At 37.3% G+C, this 25,787-nt stretch overlaps 1 long non-coding RNA gene across 1 annotated transcript in view; it reads left to right on the forward strand.

Moving 5' to 3' along the window:
• Window positions 1-1,266: 1,266 nt before the first annotated feature.
• LOC110213298 (uncharacterized) overlaps window positions 1,267-25,787 on the forward strand; it is a 30,762-nt gene continuing 6,241 nt past the window's right edge. The window contains exons 1-3 of the long non-coding RNA XR_013485109.1: window positions 1,267-1,799; window positions 12,126-12,215; window positions 25,568-25,710. This is a non-coding gene — a long non-coding RNA (uncharacterized LOC110213298). The remainder of the gene's footprint in view (window positions 1,800-12,125; window positions 12,216-25,567; window positions 25,711-25,787) is intronic.

The raw sequence follows: 25,787 nt of genomic DNA on the forward strand, positions 1-25,787 counted from the left end.
AGAGTGTCAGGCCTGGAGTCAAAAAGGCTCATTTTCCTGAGTTCAAATCTGGTCTCAGACACTTACCAATTGTGTGACCCTGGGCAAGTAACTTAACCCTATTTGCCTCAGTTTCCTCATCTGTAAAATGAGCTGGAGAAGGAAATGGCAAACTATCTAGTGTCTCTGCCAAGAAAACCCCAGATGGGGTCACAAAGAGTTGGCCATGACTGAAACAACTGAACAACAATAGCACTTTACAAATATTATTTCATTTGATCCTAACCACCCTGGGAGCTAACTGAGGCAAAGAGGTTAAATGACTTGCCCAAGGTCCCACAGCCAGTAAGTGTCTGAGGCTGAGTTTAAACTCAGGTCTTCTTAATTCTAGGTCTAGCACTTTACTCACTATAACACCTAGATGCCTTTATAATGGGAAAAGTATTGGATTTAAAGCCTCTGCTCTGCTACCTGTGTATCCTTGGGCAAGTCATTGAAACTCTGTGAACCTCAGTTTCCCCAGTTGTAAAGTGAGGTTGGACTAGATTAGTGTTGTCAAACATCATATAGATATTGGCTGTTGCCCTGTTGGCTGCATTTTGATTTATAAAATCACACATGAACATTATCTATGCTATATTTTTTATTTATTTTGTTAAACATTTTCCAATTATATTTTGATCTGGTTTAGGCTGAACTCGGGATTTTTGTGGGCCCACTGTGGGGACAGTTTGACACCTCTGTCCTAGACAACTTCTGGGGGCTATTCCAATTCTAAATCTATGATGCTATGAGCCTGTGACCTGTAAAGAGATGTTAGAATAATTTCTAAGATCCCTTGTAGCTCAAAATTAATGATCCCATGAATTCCTTGTGTTCTACAAATGGAATTTAAATATTCTCATAGGGGGCTGAGTTTTTAGTTTACCAGGAATGTGTACTGAATATTCAGATGAACCTATTCGTAGTCATTGTAAAGTAAAGGCCTTACTTATCACAGTCAATCAATAATCCAAAGTTTTCTAAAATATATAGGTTGTCCAAGAGAGGGAAATTGAGCAATTAAGAAAGGTGGGATTTATTTTACACTTTTTTAAGCCGTTTGATATTCTTGTGGGAAAAAAATAAGTTTAGATCATACATAAGACCAGATATTTTAGAGCTAACTGTGATCTGAAAGGTATCTTTTAAATGGCATGCTTAAAGGATGATGTAACAATTGAATTTTAACTCCAGTTATGGGGTCACTCTGAAACTGAAGCCCCTCTTCCTCTGTGGTGGGAGATTCCAACATGCCTTTCGTTTTCTGCAGCCTTCATTGTAATCTACTTCACCCAAGACATACTATCTGGCAGAAGTTGAAGGAAGTGTCTATGTCTGGTTTCATTATCACACTGCCTGGGGTAGGAATGCCAGGGAAGTTGACTCCCTCAAATTTGGGTTGTGGTTGTTCTTGGGTCATTGCCCAGTGATAAAGAATTGTTCATGTTTGGTCTCTGCTCAGCTTTTAGCCTGAGAAGGATTCATCGGAGGAACAGACTGAAGAAGGAGATTCGGTTGGGAAAGGAAATTGAAACATAGGAAGTAGATGCCTAGACCCTGAGCTACCATGATGAATTCATTTTCCTATGACATGATGTGAAATACTAACAATCACATTCTCTCTAAAGCAACCGATTTTCAGTAAGTTGGAGGGGGGGAGGGAAGTGTTAGATTAGCAGCAGTCAGTCCAAGCCAGCTTGCAAAATAAAGCAAGTAATTTCTGTGAAGAAAGAATCTGGATATGTGCATAAGTACTCAAGCAGAATATGAAGGCAAAGGTAAGGGGGTGAACAACCTTCCCTAGGGAGGGGAAGAGGGGAGGGGATAGAGATTATAACTATTTAGAACATGCATTTGCCATCTGTAGGGTAATACTGGGTATCCCAAAGGTCTTGGTACAGTTTTGAGCTAATTTAACAACTCAAAGCATGAACTAAGAGTTTTGGGACATGACTTATATCAAGATACCAGCTAAATTACAAAATCAGTAAGCACAAATGCAACAAATAGATATTCTTCTTATTAAATTTGACGCTGTAGCTGAATATAAGCTTGTAATAATTTTCGCCAAAGTGATATTATGAGTGAGCAATGATAACTTTCATTTAAACATTTATTGAACATCTACTACGTCCAAGGGGCTGTCTTAAAAGTAATAGAGGACTCTAATTTGTACAAGATGCCTTTCCTGCCCTCTAGCAGCTTATAGACCACTTGGGGAGATAGGGTATAAATAATTTTAATTCTAAGATTGTTAGAACAGACTTTTAAGTTAAACTTAATAAGAACTTTTCTCTCTAAGATGACCTTTCTTCTAGGTTTCTTGTACAATTCTAGTTATATACATAGTATTTCCCCCATTAAAATATAAGATCTTGGAAGGCAGGGATGAATTTTGCTTTCTCTCTTTCTCTTTCAGCTTGACACAATGAGAAGTGCTTAATAAAGACATAGTGACTGATTGATTCTCCAAAGACACAAATACTACTAAAGGATAATAAAAGCACGTAGCATGATATAGAAGAGGCAGTGAGTATAGTGGAAAGACTTCCAGATCATGGTGGCAGAGAATTTGATTTCAGCTCCCAAATCCTTAATTACCATCTGTATGACCTTGGTTAAGTCATTTAATGTCTTTAGATCCCAGTGTCCTCCTCCTAAAACAAAAATGTTAGATTACGTGCTCTCTACGTTCCTTCCAAAGAACTAGGCAAGACAACTACATTAATTGAGGGAGCTTCCATACAGCCTCATGATCAATCAATTTTCTTAAGAGAAAAGAACATGTTCTGAAAAATGTTGGGGAGGTGAAGGAATGGGAATATCCATTATTTTTTTCCTCCTTGAAGGACAGAGTAGTAGGACATTGAAAACAAGGACAAATGATGCCAAAGACAGACACCAACAGTGAAGTGAAATTTCAGGTACTCCACAATTTTGCCTAATCTTGGTCCTGGTATCAAGATAACCTTAAATGCATTAAATAAAATAGTAGACACAAACAAGTAAATCTTCTAAGTTATATAATAACTTCCACTTACCTACCTATGTGACTTTGGGCAAGTCACTAAACATCTCTGGGCTTCAATTTCTTCATTTGTAAAGGACTAGATGATCTCCAACTCTAAATCTTCCCCTCTCTGCTCCGTCATTAGATGTGAATTCCTTGGGAACAGGGACTATCATTTGCCTTTCTATGTATCTCCAGCACTTGGCACAGTGCCTGGAGTATTTTTGCTGTTCATTCATTTTTCAATCATGTCCAACTCTTCACGAGCCCATTTGGGGTTTTCTTGGCAAAAATACTGGAGTGGTTTTCCTCCCTAATTCATTTTGCAAATGAGGAAACTGAGGCAAACAGGGTTAAGTGACTTACCCACAGTCACACAGCAATTAAAGCATCCAAGGCCAAACTTTCTCTCACAAAGATGAGTCTTCCTTACTCTAGGTCTGGCATTCTATCCACTTTGCCACCTACATGACCTTACCTAGAGCACGGTAGGTGCTTAATAAATGTTTATTAACTGACTGCCTGACCCATTCAATATATCATCCTTTCTTCCATTTAATTAAACATAAACATAAAACCCTTTTCAGGAAACAAAAATTGCAGTGTATTAACTATCTTACTATAAAATGTAATCAATGAATAATCTGAGTAAAGCTATATTAAAAATATTACCAGTATTAAACACAGGATGACACACTATAAATATTCACTGTCATTGCTGTTACTATTAACAATGATAAACCTTAGAATTAGGTCACAGTTCAAAGCTTTAATTGCCCAGAAAAATGCAGGCAAACCTGGGGGCCATAACACTTTTAGCTTTTATCATCTTTTACATGTTAGTGTGAATTAGTTCATTAGATACTTTCTTAAATACATTTTGATTGGAGAGAAAAGAAAAAACATTAACAACTTGTGGGTGCAGGAAAGAAGAACACAGAATGGGGAAGCTAAGATCCATGAAGCAGATCTTACCTGCAATTTTGTAGGTCCTGGTGAGAATGAAGAGCAAATATCTGAACAGAAAAGGATCTCAAGCTTTCACCAAATGACTCATCAGAGAATTCAGAAAGACAAAATTGAAATAAGAACAAAAAATGAAGGATGATAAATAAGTATTTGGAAAGGTTAGGTGAGAAAAAGGTATTTATAAGCTTCCTGAAGCAAAATTACAGAAGTGAAGTGAAATTTGTGTGTGAGATTTAACCCAGTGGGGTGGGTGGGGGAGGAAGAGAAGAAGAAGAAGAAGAAGAAAGAAGAAGAAGAAGAAGAAGAAGAAGAAGAGAAGAAGAAGAAGAAGAAGAAGAAGAGAAGAAGAAAAGAAGAAGAGAAGAAGAAAGAAAGAAAGAAAAGAAAGAAGAAAAAGAAGAAAGAAAGAAAGAAAGAAAGAAAGAAAGAAAGAAAAAGAGAAAGAGAGAGAAAGAAGCAAAGGAAGGAAGGAAAGGAAGGAAGGAAGGAAGGAAGGAAGGAAGGAAGGAAGGAAGGAAGGAAGGAAGGAAGGGAGAGAGAGAGAGAGAGAGAGAGAGAGAGAGAGAGAAAGGAAGGAAGGAAGGAAGGAAGGAAGGAAGGAAGGAAGGAAGGAAGGAAGGAGGGAAGGAAGAAGGAAGGAAGGAAGGAGGGGAAGGAAGGAAGGAAGGAGAAGGAAGGAAGGAAGGAAGGAAGGAGGAGGAAGGAAGGAAGGAAGGAAGGAGGGAAGGAAGGAAGGAAGGAAGGAGGAAGGAAGGAAGGAAGGAGGGAAGGAAGGAGGGAAGGAAGGAGGGAAGGAGGAGGAAGGAAAGAAAGAAAGAAAAGAAAGAAAGAAAGAAAGAAAGAAAGAAAGAAAGAAAGAAAGAAGCAAAGGAAGGAAGGAAGGAAGGAAGGAAGGAAGGAAAGAAGGAAGGAAAGAAGGAAGGAAGGAAGATAAAAGAGGAGGAGGAGAGACAGAGATACTGAGAGAAAACCATCCATGATTAACTATAAAATCTTTAAACAAATTCTTGCTCATCATCATACATGAACAAATAGATGTTTGGTCTCTTTATATATGATGCTAACATAGTTTAACCAATATGTATAAATAACCAATACAGAGCCACTAACTCATTTTTATATCCATATCCATATCTGTATCTATATCATCTATGTCTGTATCTATCTGTATCTATTTGTTTTGTTTTTTAAAGGCAGTTGGGGTTAAGTGATTTGCCCAAGGTCACGCAGCTATTAAGTGTCAAGTGTTTGGTCTGAGGTTGGACCTGAACTCAGGTCTTCCTGACTTCAGGGCCAGTGCTCTATCCACTGCTACCTAGCTGCCCCTATCTGTGTCTATTTGTATGTATTTGTATCACTACCTGTATCCATATCCATAGCATCTACTTATGTCTACATGCAAATCTGTATCTACATCTGTATATCATCTATCTATATTTATCTGGATATGACTTGTCTGACTCTAAAGTTGAGGCTAATTAGTGATGCACAAAATCAGTCTAATTACTTAACCATTGCCACCATGAATGTTCAAGATTTCCATGGTTTAAGAAGAAAAAAAGATAGTTCTAGACTCATTATTTATTCTATGAATTCAATGAGTAACTTGTAGATTTATGGATTTTCTATTTATTTAGGAGATACTGGATTCAAACATCAAATCATTGGATCCAACAACTGAATATATGGTTTGATGCTGGCAACTCTCTGTGTGTACTACAATATACAGCCATACATATGAAAGCTAAGTAGGGCTTCACTTCAGGGCACTGACTGTAGGAGATATTGCCTTTTCCCTATGGCAGCAACAAATCTCCACACTTCTGCTTAAGTCTTCACCAGTTGGCAATCTGGTGGCATATCTACATCAGGCAGCCAGACACCTCGTATGGTTATCTTCTTCCAGTGCCACTTTTCCTCCCAAATCCTGGAGTTGGAGGGGCGGAGAGAAGGTAAGAATCTCTGGGAGACAATCAGTTACTCAGTCAATAAGCATTTATTAAGCATCTGCTAAGTGCCAGGCACTGTGCTAGGTGTTGGGGATTTAAATAAAGGCAAAAGACAATCCCTGTTCTCAAGGACTTCACAATCTAAGGATCCTATACCTCGACTTGAGGGATTGTGCTCAAATTGGAACTATCCTCCACAACAATCCCACTACACCCTCCTGACTGAATTTGTCCAAGTAGCATTTGATACATAAAATTCTCATTAATTTATTGATTATTACAGCCCTGTTCAACTATCAAATATGCCAATTTTATAGGGCAATTTGAAGTCACCCAATTCACCATTCTATATGTACATAGAGGTAGCATCTGCTGTCTAACCAAGATAGATGGTTTTGTCACTTGGGTCTTAACTAATACATGAAAGAGCTAGGAAGGAAAGTCCACCAGAAGCCCAAGTTGACAATGACAAAAATGCTTAAAGGTGCTATCTTCAAAGCAGAGAAGTAAGCCTTTACTCCTATATACATCCCTCCTAAGATTTTGTTTTATTTTTAAAGCTCAGGAGGACACTCCTAAAAGTTGGAGAGGTAGTTCAGGCAGATTGATGTCAACTGGGCCTTTATGAACTTCAGTTTCATAATCTTTAAAATGGCAGAGGGTTATTGCAAGAGAAATTCTTTGTGAACTAAATAAATATGAGATAGAGTTATTATTTTTCCAGCCACTTCCCAACTCACAGGGCCAGAGGAGGGCGGCATAGTTGGTTACTCCTTGTTCTTCTTTTCTACTTCTATTCCATTTCCTCTTCCATCCCTCAATAGTCTTTCCTTCTGCCCATGAAATATCATTCCATGCTGATCCTTGTTGCTGTAAACCAACCAAGACTTCCAACAGTAACTGTGAATACCCTGGCAAGAACACTGAATCACTAGCAAATTGACTCTGGCAATACCATTTATTTGATTTGCTCCCTGATTAGTTTCCATCAAAATTTTATTGTTAGAATGGCTTGAAAAATAAATCAGAAACAAGAGAACTGCATTCCCCTCTCTGGCTCCCACCACCAAAGGCAGATGTGAAAAATTTCTGATTATCTATATGGTCACAGAAAGTCCAACACAACAAAAATGTAGACGGGCCCAAATAAGAAATATAGAACAGTTAAATCAAGGAGGTGAATGAAATTCTAGTTACTCTGCCAAACAAGAAAGCAACAGGTAAGGTAAATGTCCTAATTATTGGATCAAACACTTCACAGTAGATCATGAATTATTAGCACTGAACTTTACCAGCTTCTTCTGGGATAACAAGCCTGATTCCACATTTTTTTTTTGCTCTAACTTTATTTTACTGTACTTACCGAATCATAAGCTTTTCTATTTCTCTCTCTCTCACATTCCTTCCACCCTCAGCACTGAAGGGGAGTTGGAAGGAGGGGAAATAAATATGCATGGCCAAACACAGCGGCCATAGCCAAAAATCTTGGCTTCGTTTTATCAGGCAGGGTGTAATATGCTTCATTATCACTTCTCTTCAGTCATGGTTGGTCATCACATTAATCAGAGTTCTTCAATCTTTTAATACTGTTTGTGTCAACAATGTTGTTGTTATCCCATAAATTATTCTTCTGGTTCTTCCCACTTCTCTCTACATCACTTTATAAGATGTTTTTTTCTTCAAGATTTCTCTGAAATCATCCCTTGCAACATTGCTTGTAGCACAATAATATCCCATTATATTTCCATATCATTATTTGTTTAGATATTTCCTAATTTTCAGAAGCCCTCTTAGTTTCCAGTTCTTTGTCATCAAAAAAAAAAAGAGTTGCTATTTTTTTTGTACATTTTAACAGAGGGCATCACATATCTATTACCGAAAAATGGATCACCAGCAATCCCTGCAAATGTAGGTCAAATAAATGTACTTCATAAATATTCAATATTCACATTCTATACAACTTTTTTTAAAAAGCTATTAACACTTACAAGAAAATAATATATTGACCAAAAGAGTCTGGAAGAAAGTACCATAGTTGTAAAGAATAACGGTATTGAATACAAAAACTATTAAACAAGTTCCCTAAAAATTGAAAACATTTTATTGCATTTTTGATGATCACAAGACCTTTGACTCATTTCTGCACTCATAACTTATACTACAAATATATAAAATAGACCCAGGTAGAGTGAGAAGACTAGAGTAGTTGATGTCCACAGAGAAAAATGTTATTTACAGTAGAACATGCCACCAAAATTATAATTCCAAGAAAATGGATATAAAACATGTCATTTGTATAAAAACCAATTTAAAGCCATTATTGTTCTCATTAGCATAAACCCTTTATCACTTCTCGTAAATAGGAGTATGTTTTTCAAATTAAACAATAAACTGTAAAATTCTTTATATACTCCAAGGAAAGATAGAGTGAAGACTCCAAGCTTGAATCCTGAAGTCATATTGAATGAATGGTTGAAGTTGATATCTTTATCTACATTCATCTTCTCTAGTCAAGACCTATTAAGCATAAGATATCAAGGAGAAGGCAGTGGGACTGAATACTGGTATACCGAAATCAAAGTGGAATGGGAAAAATATACTTAAAATAATTAGTACCTATGCAATCCCAGTCAACATACACTTTAAAAACTGTGTTTAACTTACAAAATGGATAGAATCCAGGCCTCTGATCTTATTGATGTAGAGAACTCCTGAGTGAATTAACTCCTCCTACCAGTTCAAGTCTGTACCTTCCATGCAAGTTATAGTCAGAGAGTTGCCTAAAACAAAGGTGTCAAGCTCACAACTTACAGTGGCCCTCAAAACTCATAATGTCAACCAGATTAAAATGTAATTGGGAAAAGTTTAACATAATAAATAAATATACAATACAACATAGATAATATCAATTTGCATTTTTCTAAGTCAATATGTGAGCCATAGGGATCCATTTCTATTTGTTTCACAGCATTGTCTGGAACACTAAGGTTAAATTATTAGCTCAGAGTTATACAGCCACTATCAGTTAGAGGCAAGATTTGAACTCGGGTCTTCTGAGATTCAAGGCCAGCTCTCTATCTACTATGTCACCCTACCTCAAAAAATCTTTAACAAAATTAATGAAACATAGGGCATATCACTCTAAGACAGCTATTGAAAGATCAGTGCTTCCTCTTAGGAATAAAAGGACTGATAGACATTCTCAGAGCAAATTATGAACAAGTAGAAAATCACAAAAATAATGTAGGAACAAGGATACGTGGTAGGTATACACAAATGCATTTATGGAATATGAGCAAAAGTGGTTTATTTCTAGATGTAGCCCATCAAACTGCTGAGATCAAAGAGTGGAATCAAAAGGCCCTTTCCTGGGTGACAGCTGCATGAATTCGTCCCAAAAAAATGTCAACAAAGAAGCATAAAACATTTACAGGTTACAAAAACTTAATACCTACCACATACCTAATGAGATGCGACCTGATAGCTAGAAGCCTGCTGTATTTCATGAATTGACTAATGATAAATCCATGCCCTATAAATACAGATCATGAAAGCTCAACAAATGAACTATACTAGAATTGGAGCATTATCCCAGGCCAAACTATTTCCCGCAATCACTTGGCTACAATATAGATTCATAAAAATTCAAAATTGGGATTTTTAAAAGGTATTGCTTTCCTTAATACTCATAATTTTCAAGCTATATAAAACAAAACATAGACACCTGGAGGAGATGAAAATCAGATGGGAACCAGATGAAGTACATATCATTTCTGTCCTGTCCACAACTGTAATTGTGCCAATGATGTTTTCAGTGACCCTATAGAGAATGAGGTTACATTTTGACATGCTTTTTAATTACAAAATGCAGTTATCCACCAGTGCAATAGTCCATAGAACTTTAGATATAAAAGAATAATAGCCATAGAATGGCTTGTCCAAGGATCATTTCTACTTGAACCTCCTCAAAAAAAAGATGAGAATGAAATGACTATGGAAACAATAATAACTACTATTTATATGGTTCTCAAAAATTTATAAATTGCTTTCCATACATTACCCAGTTTGAGAAGTTTGTACCAATTCTATTGCACTTAACACTACATTCTGAGTTAAAATTCATTTTTATCAAGGTCTTATCTCCTCTGTAGGCAGAGACTTTCTCTTATTCATTTTCATTTCCATGATAGCACTTATCAAAGTGCCTCCGGTATACATAACTCATACCAAGAGATGTCTTTTGAATAGCTGAGTGATAAATAATAGGCCAGGCTCCAATGTAAATAGTTCTGAATGAGTCCTAACAGAATGAGTATTTTGCATTTTCAAGCCTGCCAATTATTATGTGAAGTGCCTAACTTCTCCATCCACCAAGAAACAACTTTAGCAACAATGGAAAGCCATCAAGGACCTCCACTCATTCCATATGGAAATACACTTAAAATAGGGAATGGTTTCTAATTCAGAAATTTCACAAGTAATGCCAATTTAATTTTTTTTTTCACCTGAATTAGAAATAACAAAACTTACTGGGCTTGGAATCATCAGCATAATATTATGCTTCTCTCTTTATATCCTATCCAATGAATGATGAATTGCTTCACTGGACTTGAAGTCATTTTGGATGTAAGCTTACTGAGCTATTTTGCTCTGGGTAAAATTCTGGGCAGGAATTACATGTTAGTCAATGCAGGCAAAATTTGGCCAAGCTTTGTCTAGCAAAGAGGTGGTTCCCTACTCTAAAATGCAGAACAGGTTTTCCATTCCATTTCAATGAAATGGTTTTCATGGGATTTGACAACACAAGAGTCGTTCATTAATGTAATTGTCTTCTGCCATGAAGCGATGTTCAACTTTAGTAATTTGGAGACAGTAATGATATAAAATATGAATTGTTGGGGACTGGGGAGAATCCTGAAAGAAATGTGGTAATTTGCAACCACTTGACTGGCTTGTGTCCAATTTAGGTAAATTTTAAATACAGTTCTATAGGGTCATTTACAAGGCAAGCCCAATTAATCTTGAAGCCTTATTTCACATTATAGACCTTAAGTCTTTAACCCTAGAATATGTTACTGTAACAGCAGGGGTAGGAAGCTCAAGCCAGAGATGGTCACCTTTGATAAGAATAATTATTTTCATCCCAAAAGCATCGGTATTCAAATTATATTTATGTGTCCACTACTGGGTTTACATAGAACCTGGTAATTTGTCAAACTTTAGATGCATTCACTTATTTCAGATTTTCAATAACCCTGTGAGATATATGGTGCAAGTATTATTATCCACATTTTACAGATGGGAAAACTGAGGCTCAGAGAAGTTCACTAGGCAGGTGGTCACACAGCTTTTACCACAAATTTCGCTAGAGTTGCAACAGGAATTCAAACCTGGGCTTTCTGACTATAAAACTGACATTGTTTTCATCACATCATCTCTCCCAGCTGATATTATCTTAGTATTGGGCTAGAAAGAGAAAATTTGGCTGGTATTTAAGTTATTATAATGGGGGCTAGGGCAACTTCGTGGCACAGTGGATAGAGTGCTGGGCCTGGAGTCAGGAAGATTCATCTTCCTGATTTCAAATTTAGCTTCAGACACTTACTAGCTGTGTGACCCTGGGCAAGTTACTTAATTCTGTTTTCCTCAGTTTCCTCATTTGTAAAATGAGCTGGAGGAGGAAACAGCAACCCACTCCAGTATCTTTGCCAAGAAAACCCCAAATGGGGTTACAAAGAGTTGGACATGACTGAAAAATGACTGAGAAATAGGGGCTTATCCAATGAGTCCTGGGAGCATGCATATTTGGAGAACTGGGCCCCTTCATTATGAGTTATTAGGCACTTCCAGGAGAACAACCACACATTTTCTCAGAACTCATTGGCCAGGTATTTTGTATACATTGGTAAAGACCATTTATTACTTTATACCAAAGAGATAGCCACATTCATATGCTCCTGTCCCAATCACCTGACTTTTCCTGCCAGTCACAATAGCATTGTGGTGTAGTAGAAAGACGCTTGTTTTGAAGGTCAGAAGATCTAGGTCCGATTCCTAGCTCTGTCTGAATTTAGGCAAATCACAATCCTCTGGGCATCAATTTATTGATCTGTAAAATGAAAGGATTAGACAAAATAATTTACTTTCCATTTTTAATTTTATGATTCTATGGGAAGGACTGCTGGCTTTAGAGTCAGAAGACCTGTATTCAAATTCTACCTCTGGATGCCTGCTACCTGTGTGACCTTGGACAAGTCATTTATCATGTAAGTGATAAAATAATGGCTTTAAAATTATGAATTTTAATAGGAAGTTTTTCAGTATTTTATTTTAATCTTCTCTACTTCAAACATTCTTTATTATATTCTTTCAGAACTCTAGCACCTCTGAGCTCTCTTACAACTCTAGATCTATGATCCTATGATCACCTAGGAAAATGCGAGGAAGAGAATAACATCAGAATTGCAAGTTCAATTTAGGCAGAAATCCTTGTCTTAGATAAACTTTCTATTTCCCTCAGGGACAAACACAGTAAGCAGAAGTCACTTAATGTTTGCTCAGTTTTTATCCCCATATCAGGTAAATCTTGAGTGGTTTTTTTTTTCCTTGCATTACCTAGGAAATTTTAGCTGTTTACTTACCTCAATAAATCTAAGTTAAAAAGCACCATGAATCACACACTCTAGCAGACACACTAAGAATATGTAATGATAGTGCATTTTATAGTTGAGTTTTGAACAGGCATGAATATGTTGGGATCTTTGTTGCATAAATATAGTGTATCTTTGCAGGTAATTACTACACTGTTATGTGATAACCTGTGAAGCCAATCCATAGGCTGTACTATTAGTCAGTTGTGATGTCAAAAAGTCCCCATGCATAGACATTGAAGTGAGATAATGGAGTGCTTCCTCCATGGCCACAACCCATCTACATGCACCATTTTCCCAAGTAGAATGTAACCACCTTTGCCTCTGAATTTGTATCCTTAGCACTTAGCACAGTACTTAGCACATAAATCTGTTCTTTTGGTTCTACTTATTTTGCTCAGCACCGGTTAATACAAATCTTTCCATGTCTCTTTGAAATCATCTATTTGTTCATTTCTTATGGTCCAATAGTATTCATCCCATTCATATACCACATTTTCTTCAGCCATGACCCAAATGGTGAGAATCTATTTTGTTTCCATTTTTTTTTTGCCACAAAGTAAACAATTGCTTTTAAGTATTTTTGAAGACCTTTTCCCCATTCTTTCATCTCTTTTGAGCCTATGCCTAAGGATGCCACCTGCTTTAATAATTGTAGTACAATTTTCTGTCTTCTAATAGGAAACAGTAATCAAAAACAACCAGTTTTTTTTTGCCTGAAGTATCTGGACTCCTAAGGTTAAATAGAAAGGGAAAATTGAGGCAACTGAGTCAGTGCTCAATTACTAATCCATAAAAGACTTTTTATTTTTCAAAGTAATCATAGTTTTGAGGCTCTTTTGTTTGTATCATGGTTTCCTGTGTGTCTATTCTATATATGTGTATGTGTGTGTGTGTATATGATATATATGTATGACATACATATGTATATATGTGTGCATGTATGCATAAAAAGGCCATGAGTTATTAAAGGATAGAGAAGTTGCCTTGAATCCAGGAAGTCGTGGATTCAATTCCTACCTCTGACAAATTCTGGCTATGTAACATCAGGCAAGAAGTGATTTAACCTCTCAGTCATCTAGGTACCTCTCTAAGACTGTAAGTTATAAAGAAGATGGTAACCTGCACTATAAAAAGTATTTTCTATATCAATGAAATCACAGATCCAGCACTTACTATCTACTTATGTGTGTATATTTCTCTACCTGTGACTTTTCTGATATAAGTTTAGATGGCAGAAGGCCATGTCAACTTAAAAGCATTTTCATCGTCTCCAAAAAACTACATACATACCCTCATAGTACTATACACAAAAGGTTGGCTAGTAAGTGCTAGGTGATAATGATTACCTAATTTAATTATTGTTAGTAGTTTATCCACATGATAGCAGATCCATTCCCTTCACTCTCAGTTTAAGCCCTCTCACCTGAACTATTGCAGCCATCTCTGATCTCTGTGTTTCCAGTGTCTATCCTCTTCTTTCCAGGATCCACACAGCTACCAAACCAGTATTACTAAAACACTGATCTGACCATGGTGCCACCTCTACTTCCCCCAATCCACACACCGAAAAATCTTCTGTGGCTCCCTATTGTCTCTAGAATGAAATACAAAATCTTTAGCCTAGCATTTAAGGCACTCAACCATTTATCCTGTTAACCATCTTACCAGTCTTATTTCATTAGTATATTCCATGCACTCTCTACTCTAATCAGCCTAGCCTGTTAGCACTTCTTCTAAAATGAAATTCCATCTCCCATCTCTGGACCTTTGCAGAGGTATAATCTATAATGTACCATGTTTGTGATACGCTGCCTACTAATGTTTTCCTCTTGCAATCTCTATCTTACTTAGGGACACAGTTGAGATGCTTCATGCTGCACGAGACCTTTTTTGATTCCCCAATTGTAAACCTCTTAAAGCCAAAAAAAAAAAGAATATAATCTTGGGTTTCATTAAGAGGAGCATAACTTCCTGGAAAAGTGAGATAACAATCTCTGCCCTTGTCAAACCTCATCTAGAGTACTGTTTTCAGCTCTGATAATAAGAGTTTAGGAAGGACATTGATAAGCTAGAGATTGAACAGAGGAAGGTACTCATAAGGGTGAAGGATCTTGAATGGATGTCAGTAGGAGATAAGTTGTAGGAACTGAGTGTGTTTACCCTGTAGAAGCAAAAATTCAGGAGGGATATGATAACTGTCTTTCAAATATTTGAAAGACATTCATGTGGAGAAAAGATTAGATTTGTTCTATCTGACTCCAGAGTGAAAAACCAGAAGCAATGGATGGAAGCTGCAAAGAGGAAAATTTAAGTTTGATGTCATTAAAAAGAAACCAAAAAAAACCCTTTACCATAGTTATTCTTATCCAAAAGTAGATTACCTCTCAAGAGGTGGAGGGTTCTCCTTCCTCAGAGATATTCAAGTAAATTTATAACTACTTGGTTGGGTGTATTATAGTGGGGATTCCTTTCATGTGTGAGTTGGATTGGTGACCAGTAAATACCCTTCCAACTTTCAGGTTCTGTTAATTTACTTTTGCATACACTTTAACTTTTATTTCTATTTTTACATGCTGTGTCTTCTCTGTAGAATGTAAGCTTCTCATATGAAAGAATGCTACAAATCACTAAGAATACGAAAAATGCAGAACCAAACAACCCTGATATTTCACCTCACACACTGAATTTAGAAAAAAATATTTTAAAAATCACGATATTGAAGGGACTGTGGAAGATAGGCACACTATTACAATACATAATTGGTAGAGCTGTGAAATAGTACAACCATTTTGGAAAGCAATTTGGAGTAATCCAAATTAGGTGACCAAAATGTCCACTTTTTGAACCAGAGACTCCATTACTGGGCTTATATTCCAAGGAAGCCATTGATAAGAAAAAAGTTTGCATATACTCAAAATAATTATAGCATCCTTTTTTTTTGTGTGTGTGTGTGTGGTGTGTGTGTGTGTGTGTGTGTGTGTGTGTGTGTGTGATAGCAAAATTTCGGAAACAAAATAGACACTTGGCTAACCAAGTCTGATAGATGGAAGTAATGAGATAATTCTTTGCCGTAAGAAATTATGTGTGTGATAAATACAGAGAAACATGAAAAAGAGTAACATGAACTGATGCAGAGTGAAGTAAGCAGAGCCAAGAAAACAATATACATTTTAGCTATAACAATGTAAATGGAAAGAACAATCACACACCAAAAATTCAAAAGTGAATGTAACAAAATTGTAAAAATCAAGCAAAACTAGAATGAAGAGATGTTAGAAGACACCTCCAATCTACTCCTTTGTGGAAGTGGGAAGTCTATAGGTGTTATACATTGCATATATTTTTAGACTTTTTTTAATGTATTGATTAGTTTGCTGATTTTTTTTTCTTCTCTAAAAAATACTATTTTTCTTATGGATAGTTCTCTGGGACTAGAAGTAGGAGGGATACTTGGGATCACCATAATAATGTAAAAAACAGAAGACATCAGTAAAAAGTATTTTTTTAATTAAGTTCAAGAAAAGGACTCTCATTTTTGTCCTTTGTATTCCGGATCTCAGGACAGTACAATGCTTACTCACTTATTTGTTTCATTGTATTGAATGCTACTGACTTTGTGCAACATCCCCAATTCTGGATTAGTTAGACAGTCCTACACTTCATTTTTCACCCTGTAGACACATTGGGATTTTGCCTCAATTGTGTGGATAATTACCCTCATTCTCTACTTCTTCCCACTTGGCTGTGAGAAAGCTAGCAGCTAAGGGCATGGCTCTTTCCCTTTATTTTGGCTATAGAGCCAAAACCCTGAGCCAGACCTCCAGACTAGGAAACAAAGTAGAGAACTGAGGCAATTATTGGAGTAATTCCTACTTTCATCTGAATTACTCTGGTAATTATACCAATTCTCCACCTCATTTTGGCTGTGGAAACCAGGCTTGAAAAGACTGGGGAGTACTGACTGATGCCTAGTTCTTGATGAGAGAATTATTCCTAATTAACCTAGGGTAGGAACATTCCTCAGTGGAATCATAAAGGCAAGGAGACATAAAAGATACAAACTGACTTCCCTTGACTACCAGAATTCTTTTGCTTACCTCTCCTAAAGCAAGAATTGTGGGCAAAGAATACTTTACATTTCTGAGTGATATCCTATGAACCACTCACTGCTCATTCCAACTGAAATTTGACCGAAGATGTTTCTCTGATTGACTTTGACACCAGCCTGTTCTTTCGAATCTCTCCCTTCCACCCTTCCCCCACCACCACCAAAAAAAAAAAGTTTTAAGGTTAATTCTCTTCCACTCTTCCCTCTCTGGCAGAAATCTTTCTGGAATTTGAAGGGAGGGAGGATTACCCATCTAGATTAGGGTGTGACCCTGCCCCCTGGGAATTTGGGAGATAAGATAACTGCTGAAATGAATGATGGCATGAACCAAGCCCTGTGCTTAGCCCTCTGTGTTGTTTATCATACTTGCAAGACTTCAGATATCAGAACACGTGTGTAGATTCTGCACCCCCCCCAATAAAAACATCTTTCCAATGGTAGTTGTGTGAAACAATGATCTGTTGAATTTAATTCACAGATCAAAGAAGGAGGAAATTAACCAACACAGTAAATTGATTATTTCATGGGTGACATAACCAAGGCAATGATTTATCTTAATAAAGAATAACTTCCCTCTAGTCCTTAACTGAATTCCAGCCAATGCAATAATACTCAGTTGTTAATGACTTTGATGTTGATGTGGAAAAGTGAATGACTGCATAATCACTGAAATGGGACCTCATCACAGTTGGAAACGTTTAAGCCAAATCATTTTGGACTGTGAAAAGAGCCCTGAGTGGTGGAGATTGGCTGGGTCCCAGCTCTTTAGTCTTAACTAAACAGGGCCTGAAAACTTTATCATATTGCACTGCCCTGGGCCGGCAGTAACACTGATGGCCCCCAGGGATCGCAGTTTAATGTATATGAATGTCTGTGGCCTCAGCGAGGGAAAAAAAAAAATTGCCCAGCTTACAGCACCAATAATAAATACCCGTCTATCAGCATTCAGCTGAAAGAGTAATTAGTTAAATCCGTCTTTGGGAGAGGGAATAGAAGAAAGGAAACAGAAGTCAAGTTTAAAAAAAATTGGAACCCAAGGCTTATTTTTATACCCCATGTTACTAAATGTGGCTTAAGAGCTTGTGAGACAGTATTAGTCATAGATGGCAGCCTCCACCTCCTCCCCTCCTCCACTCCTCTATCCCTAAATAATAAAATGAACTAAAATTAGGGATGGTTTTGATTGTGTTTGATATGATTGTCATTGTTTGAACTTAGACTGAGAGGTCTACGGGGAGGGGAAGCTCCCCATGGGTACTCATTGACTTCCTTGCTGCCCACAGTTGGCTTTCCAATGGGAAAAAAAGAAAGCAGGCTTTTGGTGTGTGTTCATCTCCCATCCCCCAACTCATACTTGTGCTAATCAGATTCTGGATAACATCAGCTCCCTGGAGTTAAGTTATTGCACGTCTGATAGATAATGCTTGGGTTTTTTTGTAAGTCCCCTAGAACACTCCCCTTCCTTTTTCTCCTTCCCCTTTCTCCCCCATCTAGACATCATCACTGCCACCCCCCTCCATGCAAGATGTTCTGAAGAAAAGGTTTGAGGGAAGGGTAGGAGTGAGAATACAACAACCTCTCCAACAATTTAGGTTTTTTGACCTTACCAGAAACACAGCTGCAGGTAAGGATTGGAGGAATGCCAGGCGCTTGCCCCGTTTAAATACCACATAGCCCCCAGGCTCTAGAAACGTGATACTCCTGATTCTGGCCATAAAAAAAAAAAAAGGCAAAGATTGTTAAACTGCTCATCCAGGCCTGCAGCTGGGGTTGACTCAGAGTGCAGAGCTGGAAAATGCCCATGTGGCAAGATTAGAAACTCATTTGTGTAGTTTATGTGGTCTTGCCAGGAGCCTCCTTCTCTCCCCCCCCCACCTTTTTTTTTTTTCAATTCTCCTTCAGTTTATTAACTTTAAAGGCACTCCTTTCCTGCTGGGAATCTGGCATGGTTGCATTCAGGCAGCCCTTTTCCCCTTTGCATTAATGACACTTGGAGGCTTTCTTTCCTGTTCAGAAATCTACTTGTGTGAGATCATCTGTGGAACTTTCAAATGGTCTATTTCTTTCTCTCTTTTTTTTCCCCTCGCTCTACCCCTCCTAAGCTGTCCTTCCCGCCCCCCTGCATACACATCTCTTTTGTTTTATTCCCCATCTTGGAGTTCAATCTGAAGCCAAGTGCTTTTAAATTTTAGCTCTATTCTGCAAGCCTGAACTTTCAGGAATATATGTTATGAAAGCGGGGAAAGAAAAGACCTTCTTGTCATCAAAATCATAATAATTATGTGTCAAAGATAATTACTGCTTGGTGTGTAATACATCTAATACTAAGTGACAGAGAAAGTAGTCTACCGGCAGACCAGAGTTACTGCCGGCTGGCTGAAATCTGATATGAAATTAACGACTGTGTTCCAGCACTGGGCCTGCTGAAATTCCACCAGACACAGGCCAACCTCACCGCACCTCCCATCCCCCAAGCCCCAAGAGAAATCTAAAGGGTTGCTCTGTTTGTATGTATGTGCACATATGTGTGCTTGTGTGTGTATGTGTGGTTGGGTTTTCATGCAACGGATCTGGTCTCTCAAAAATATGTACAACTGACAGTTCAACTATTTCAGCTACAGATGCAAGAAGGCCAGTCAGGCCTTAGCCCCAGTTAGGGGCTGTAAATATCTGAGGACTTGGGATTTGTTTTGTTTTGTTTTGTTTTAGCAAACTAGACCTGGATCACAGCTCTGTGAGGTAAATCAGGTTAGGGAATTTTTCACAATTTGGTTGGTTTTGTTCCATGAGGGCAGATAAGTGACTCATGACAGAAACAGAAACTTTAAGAACAAAACATTTTTTTTTAAAGACACTGAGAAAATGGTACTGAACAGAAAGTGATGGAAGGGTGGGGCAGAGAACAACTCAGTGAAGTTAATAGAATGAAAGGTTATATGCTAAGAGAAACTTCTATACATTGGAGCTTAGCTGCTATGGAATGGTTGTCTAAAATTTGTTACACAGATGGGTGCTAAGAGCTTCAAGCACAAGGAGAAATCATCTCAAAGGTCCCTTTTAAGCAGTTTTACATCTGAGAGGAAAGCCTGGCTTCTTTGGCACTGTAGTTTTCCCCCATTTCACCATCAGCAAAATCATCTGTGCCAGTGAAAACCTGGCTTGAGCCCAGCAGAGACAAATGTTGGTTGCCAGAAGGCAGGGTGGCTTGGTTTATGCATCATTTGATATAGATCTGAATCTTACCTACCTCATCAGCAGCACAAACTGTCACTAGGGAAGCAGAAGGAAAGGCCATGAAGTTAGAAAAACGATTGAGTTGTTACAAACAGTTCCCTGATTAGCTGAAAGCACTAATTGGCTTGCATGAGTTCTACCAGTCTGTCCTATCTCACACACTGAATGGGCTTTGGTCAAGTCTGTGCTTAGATATATGGGCATTTAAGGAGACAGTGGAGGGACATTGTGAATCTTCTAGGCTCTAGGAAGAGATCTGTTATTGAACAAATTACATTTGTATTAGGACTAATATCATCTTCCAAAATGTCACAGGAACAAGCTTTCACTTTATACTAAGACATAAAACTGGATCTAGGTGCTCTATCATGGGCATTTATTTACCTTCTTGCCTAAATGCTCACTAGTATTTCAAAGGACAAGATCTTTCTTTGCTCAGTCCAAAACTCTTGTTGCCTTAATTTTGCTATCCATCTTCCCAAATCTGACCTGAATATACACATTTTTCAATTATCCTCCTTCCTCGCTCTTTTTTTTTTAACATCAAGAAGCAAAATACTTCTTTAGTCCTCTAATTTGGACATAGGCAGGAGAAAAGAGGGCATTGTTAAAGACAGAATCCTGGGGGATGTTAGGAAAGTTAGAAAGTGGCCTATAGGAAGATTGTTTACTTTGGATCTCCTGTTGGATATAATTCATGCGTTTATATTCAATGTGCTGTATTTATATAATGCTTCAAAGTTTGCAAAGAAGCAGTAAGAGGTAGTAGAAATACATTAGACTTAGGGTCAAAAGATCTGAATTCTAATCCAGCCTCTGACACCAAACTTCAGTATAACTTTAACTAAGTCATTTAACTTCTCTTAGGGTTCTAGTTTCCTTAAATGTCATATGAGGAGAATGGACTAGATTGTCTCAAACATCCCTTCTAGCTCTAACATTCTATGTACAATGCTTTAAAAAAAAAAAGCTAAAGAAGCAATGGCAATTACAAATAGGAAAGCAACTAGATATTGTCTAAAGATAAAATTATTTGGTAATTTATTTTATGAATAGTGCTACAGAAATGTGGAAAGAACAGTGGACCAAGAGTCAAAACATTTGATTACTGGCGATAGAAACTAGTTGCATGATTCTGAGGAAGTCACTAAAAACCTCTTTGGGACTAGAAAAATTGACTAGATAAGAGGCATCAAACATGCTCCAGGAATATGACCAGTAACACTCCTGATTGCTGCCAGAACCAGACTAAAATGTAATTGGGAAATATTTAACAAAATAAATGTAATACGATAGAATGTAAGTAATGCTAATATGTGGTTTTCTAAGTCAATATATGGCCTAAAGGTATACTTATAATGTAATTTAGGACACTTAGGTGGCACAGTAGATAGAATGCCTAGGCTGGAGTTAGGAAGACTCATCTTCCCAAGTTCAAATCAGGCCTCAGACACTTACTAGGTAGGTGATCCTGGGCAAGTCACTTCACCCTGTCTGCCTCAGTTTCCTCATTTGTAAGATGATCTAGAAAAGAAAGTGGTAAACCACTCTAGTATCTTTGCCATGAAAACCCAAATGGGATCATGAAGAGTCAAACACAACTGAAAAAATGACTGAACAACAATGATGATTTGTGGGTTCCATTTCTATTTGATGATGGGTAAGGTCCTTTCCAGCTCTTACACTCTGTGAACTTGTAAATCTAGGTCTCAATAACAATAATAATTATAATACCTAGCAATTATGTAACATGTTAAGGTTTTCAAAGTGCTTTACATGTTATCTTATCTGTTCCTCACAAAAACCCAGTGAGAGAGATAATTTTATCTCCATTTTACAGATGAAGAAACTGAGACTGAAAGGGGTTAAATAACTTGCCCGTGGTCAAAGAGCTGGTAAGCATTTGAGGCAGGATTCAAACTCAGGATTCCTTCTTACTTCAATCCCAGTATCCTCTCTACTGTGCCACCTAGTTAACTCTTGGATGGTTATGAGATGTTAACCAAGCCAGCCTCATTTTTTTCTTCTATGATTTCCTGCAAAACAAACACATGTTATTTCAATCTAATATCTGCAACCATAAATTATTTTTTAGTGTCTTATTGATGTATATGTGTATATATTTTATTTTTAGGCAATTGGGGTTAAGTGACTTGCCCAGGGTCACACAGCTAGTGTCAAGTGATTGGTCTAAGGCCAAATTTGAACTCAGGTCTTCCTGACTCCAGGGCTGGAGCTCTATCCACTGAGCCACCTAGCTGCCCCCCTATTGATATTTTTAACATCACTGTCATTTCCCTCTCCAGTGAGAAGAGAGAGGGTTTCATCACACTCCTCTGGAGACAAGATGGGCCATTGCCTTGATTTTCAAAGTCTTTTAGTGTTATCTTTACATTACTGTGGATATTGTTCTCTACATTCTGTTAACTTCAACGCTGCTATAGTTCATGTAACTCTAAGTTTCTCTGAATTCTTAATATTTGTCATTTCTTACAGAGAAATAATATTCCATGATACCAACATGCCACACCTTGTACACTCATTCTACACTTGGTTGGCACCTTTCTTTTTTTTCAGGTTCTTGCTACCACAAAATTACTGCAATAAATATCTTGGTGGGGGCAGCCAAGTCTCACAGTAGATAGAGCACCCGCCATGGAGTCAGGAGGACCTGAGTTCAAATCTGGTCTCAGACAGACACTTGACACTTACTAGCTGTGTGACCTTGGGCAAGTCACTTAACCCCAATTGCCTTGCCAATAAATGAACAAACAAACAAATAAATATCTTGGTGTATGTGGGTCCTTTCCATCTTTCTTTTACCTCATTGGGATAAGTGCTTAGCAGTAGTATCATTGGATTCTAGGACATCCAGTCAGGTCTCGATTAGTATGAAAAATGAATTTCATAAAGTGGTTGAATTATTTGAATTCAAACTATTTAAAATATAATCATATGTTAAACATGTGAATTGGTTGGATCCCGATGGAAATATGCAGTGCAAATTAAAACAATTTGACCACTTCATGAGATTCATTATTTGTACTAATTGGGACCTCTTTTGTAGCATAGCTCCAAATTGTTTTCCAAGAAGGTTGAACCAATTCACAATTCTACCAACAGAACATTAATGTGTCTGTTTTCCTATAAACTCTCCAATATTGATTATTCCAGACTATTATCACCTTTGCCAATTTGCTGGATATAAGGTAGAATCTCAGAGTTGTTCTAATTTGTATTTCTCTTAGTAGTAATTTTAAGAAGTTTCTATGTTTTATTATTTAATGTTTTAACATCAATTTATTGATTGTTTTTTTTCTTTTGAAAACATGTTCATATTCTTTGCCCACTTATCTACTGGGGGAGAACTATAAGTACTTCTAAAGAGGTTAAAGACAGTTAAATTATTTTTTGACTCCTGAATAGCTTGTAACAATATCAAAGTTCTGATGTTAGCACATTCTATATGATAAAATGTATTCTTTTCACTGACATTCCTCCTCTGGCTTGGAAATGACTTTGGTTACAGTGGTGTTAAATATCACATAAGTAGATACAGACAGGTAGAAATATCTGCTCTGTCCTACATTGGATTGAACATTGCTAATCCTCTGTAAAGCAGAAATTCAGGCCAAATGGGTTGATGTCACTGAGAGAGGGAGGAGTGGGAGCTTCCCTGATTTATAGCTCTGGTGCAAAGCATTCAAAAAAGAAATTAAAAGAATGCATTATCTAGAAATGTTTCCCACCACCAAGCTGCCCCCACTTAGACTGATGCTTGAAAAATCCCAGAAGGCAATCTCTTGAATATGGCCTGCGTCAATGGCACATTTCTGAATTGTCAGGCTGAAAGCCCATCAATAGCCACAAAGAGAAGGATGTTTCCTCATTGGGGGTGTGTTGATGGATCTGATCCAGAACACAAAAGGTAATTTCTGGGTTAGTTGGTCTGTTGGATATATTTGGGTCCAGTGATGGTAATTCTGATTTTAAATCAAAACCATTCACCCAACTTTACTTAGTATATTACATAATATGAGTAGGGCTGTCTACATGCATAATTATCATTGCTCATGAAAAACAGGCCCCAAAGAATTCTTTGACCTTCTGCTGATAAATAAGATGCTGAAGGAATGAGCTGCTCAGGACTGCCAGCCTCCGTTATGGTTTCTGAAAAATTAAGTTGGACTGAAAGAAAATCAAGCTTCTGACTGGCACATTTCTCTGTAGACTGATACTTTAATCTATTAAACTCTATTCCTCAGGACCCTGGTTCAAGCCCTACCTCTACGCATCAGTCAGCACTTCATTTCATCCACTAAAAACATGGTTATAATTTCTAACCTAACAGAATTAGCTCTTAGATGGCGCAAATTGGGGGAGGCGGTAAGGAGGTAAGGAGAGCAGAGGTGAGAAAGGGAGAGTGTGGGGATAGAGAAGAGGGAAAGGGGAGTGGGAAACAGGGGCCTGAGGGGGAAGGGAGTTGGGAAGAAATGATTCAAAAAGTATTCACTGGTTTCTAAATCAGAAACATCTGCTAAAGCCATAAATGGTTTTAAGTACTAGTCAGTGGCAAGGGATTCCACATGAGAGGAGTAGGACGGAAAGAAACCAACCTTCACAGAAAGTTTTCAGGTAGCTGAAATGAATGATATCATCATATATTAGGGGAAACTATGGAATCTACTTGATGGTTGACACTTCTTTGGCATTAAAGAAAAGTTTTAATTTTACCCACATTTATTCTTGGCTTCTACTACAAAAAGAGTCATATACTACTGTGTGTAAAATTACTAAGAAACTCAGATTGGGAATATTCCTTGGCTAGGATTTAGCATAGCTTAGTTGAATTTATCACCTCCAGATATATATTATATGTGTATATATTAATCTTATTGAAAAATGTCCTCATCCCTGTTCCATCAGGAGTAAATCCCATATTAAGCAGGAATGAGGAAGAGTCTGATCTACCTCAAATCTTTCCATAGTCAACTCCCTGTCTTGTGGAATCAACTCAAAATCTCTCAATAGAAATCAGATCAAAATGAAGGAATAAATATATTTTTAAAATTTCTCACCATATACTTCTGCTATTTTAAAAAATGATAGTCATCACGATAATACCTCTACTAAAATCCTGTTCTTGTTCCTCATTGGAGCATTAGAGGTGACCAGAGGGATACAAGTTCTGGGAAATTTTATTAAGCTGGAAAGGAAAATATAGTAATGTTCATGAAAAATTCAGATTATTTTTTGCTAAATCAATCATTAGTTGATTTAGCCCTTGATATATCTGAAGGTTTGTCATGTGGAAGAGGAGCTGATTTAGCATTTTTAGAGACAGATAGCATGGCATAGCAAAGAAAGTACTGAGCTTAGAATACAAGAGGATTGAATTTAAACTCTTCCTCGGACACGTTATTTCTATGTCCCTACACAAGTCACTCTCTGAGACTCAATTTCCTTATTTGTAAAATGGGAACAAGAAGAATCTCATAAGGATGTTGTATGGATAAATTAAGATAATTTACTTGTGTCATTTGAAGACCAGCCTTGTCAAGTTTGGAAAGGACCACCACTGGATGTTTTGCTCTAGATGACTCATTCTTTCCATCCGTAATAGGTGATGCAGACTCTTAAGGTGTAAAGAATCTACACAAGAAGAGGAAAACCATGGATCCTGGAAGGATTAAAGAAATAACAATACACAATAGTGACTCATAATTACTACTTAAAAACACAGTTTCTTCACGGTGATCCCATGAGGTAGGTTGTGTCAGTATTATTTTGTCCATTTTCAAGATTTATTTACTGACCTTTGGAGAAATTAAGGAACTTATATC

Source organism: Phascolarctos cinereus, unplaced genomic scaffold (genome assembly GCF_003287225.1).
Source record: "Phascolarctos cinereus isolate Bilbo 61053 unplaced genomic scaffold, phaCin_HiC Scaffold_3;HRSCAF=262, whole genome shotgun sequence".
In the NCBI taxonomy this organism is placed as follows: domain Eukaryota; kingdom Metazoa; phylum Chordata; class Mammalia; order Diprotodontia; family Phascolarctidae; genus Phascolarctos; species Phascolarctos cinereus.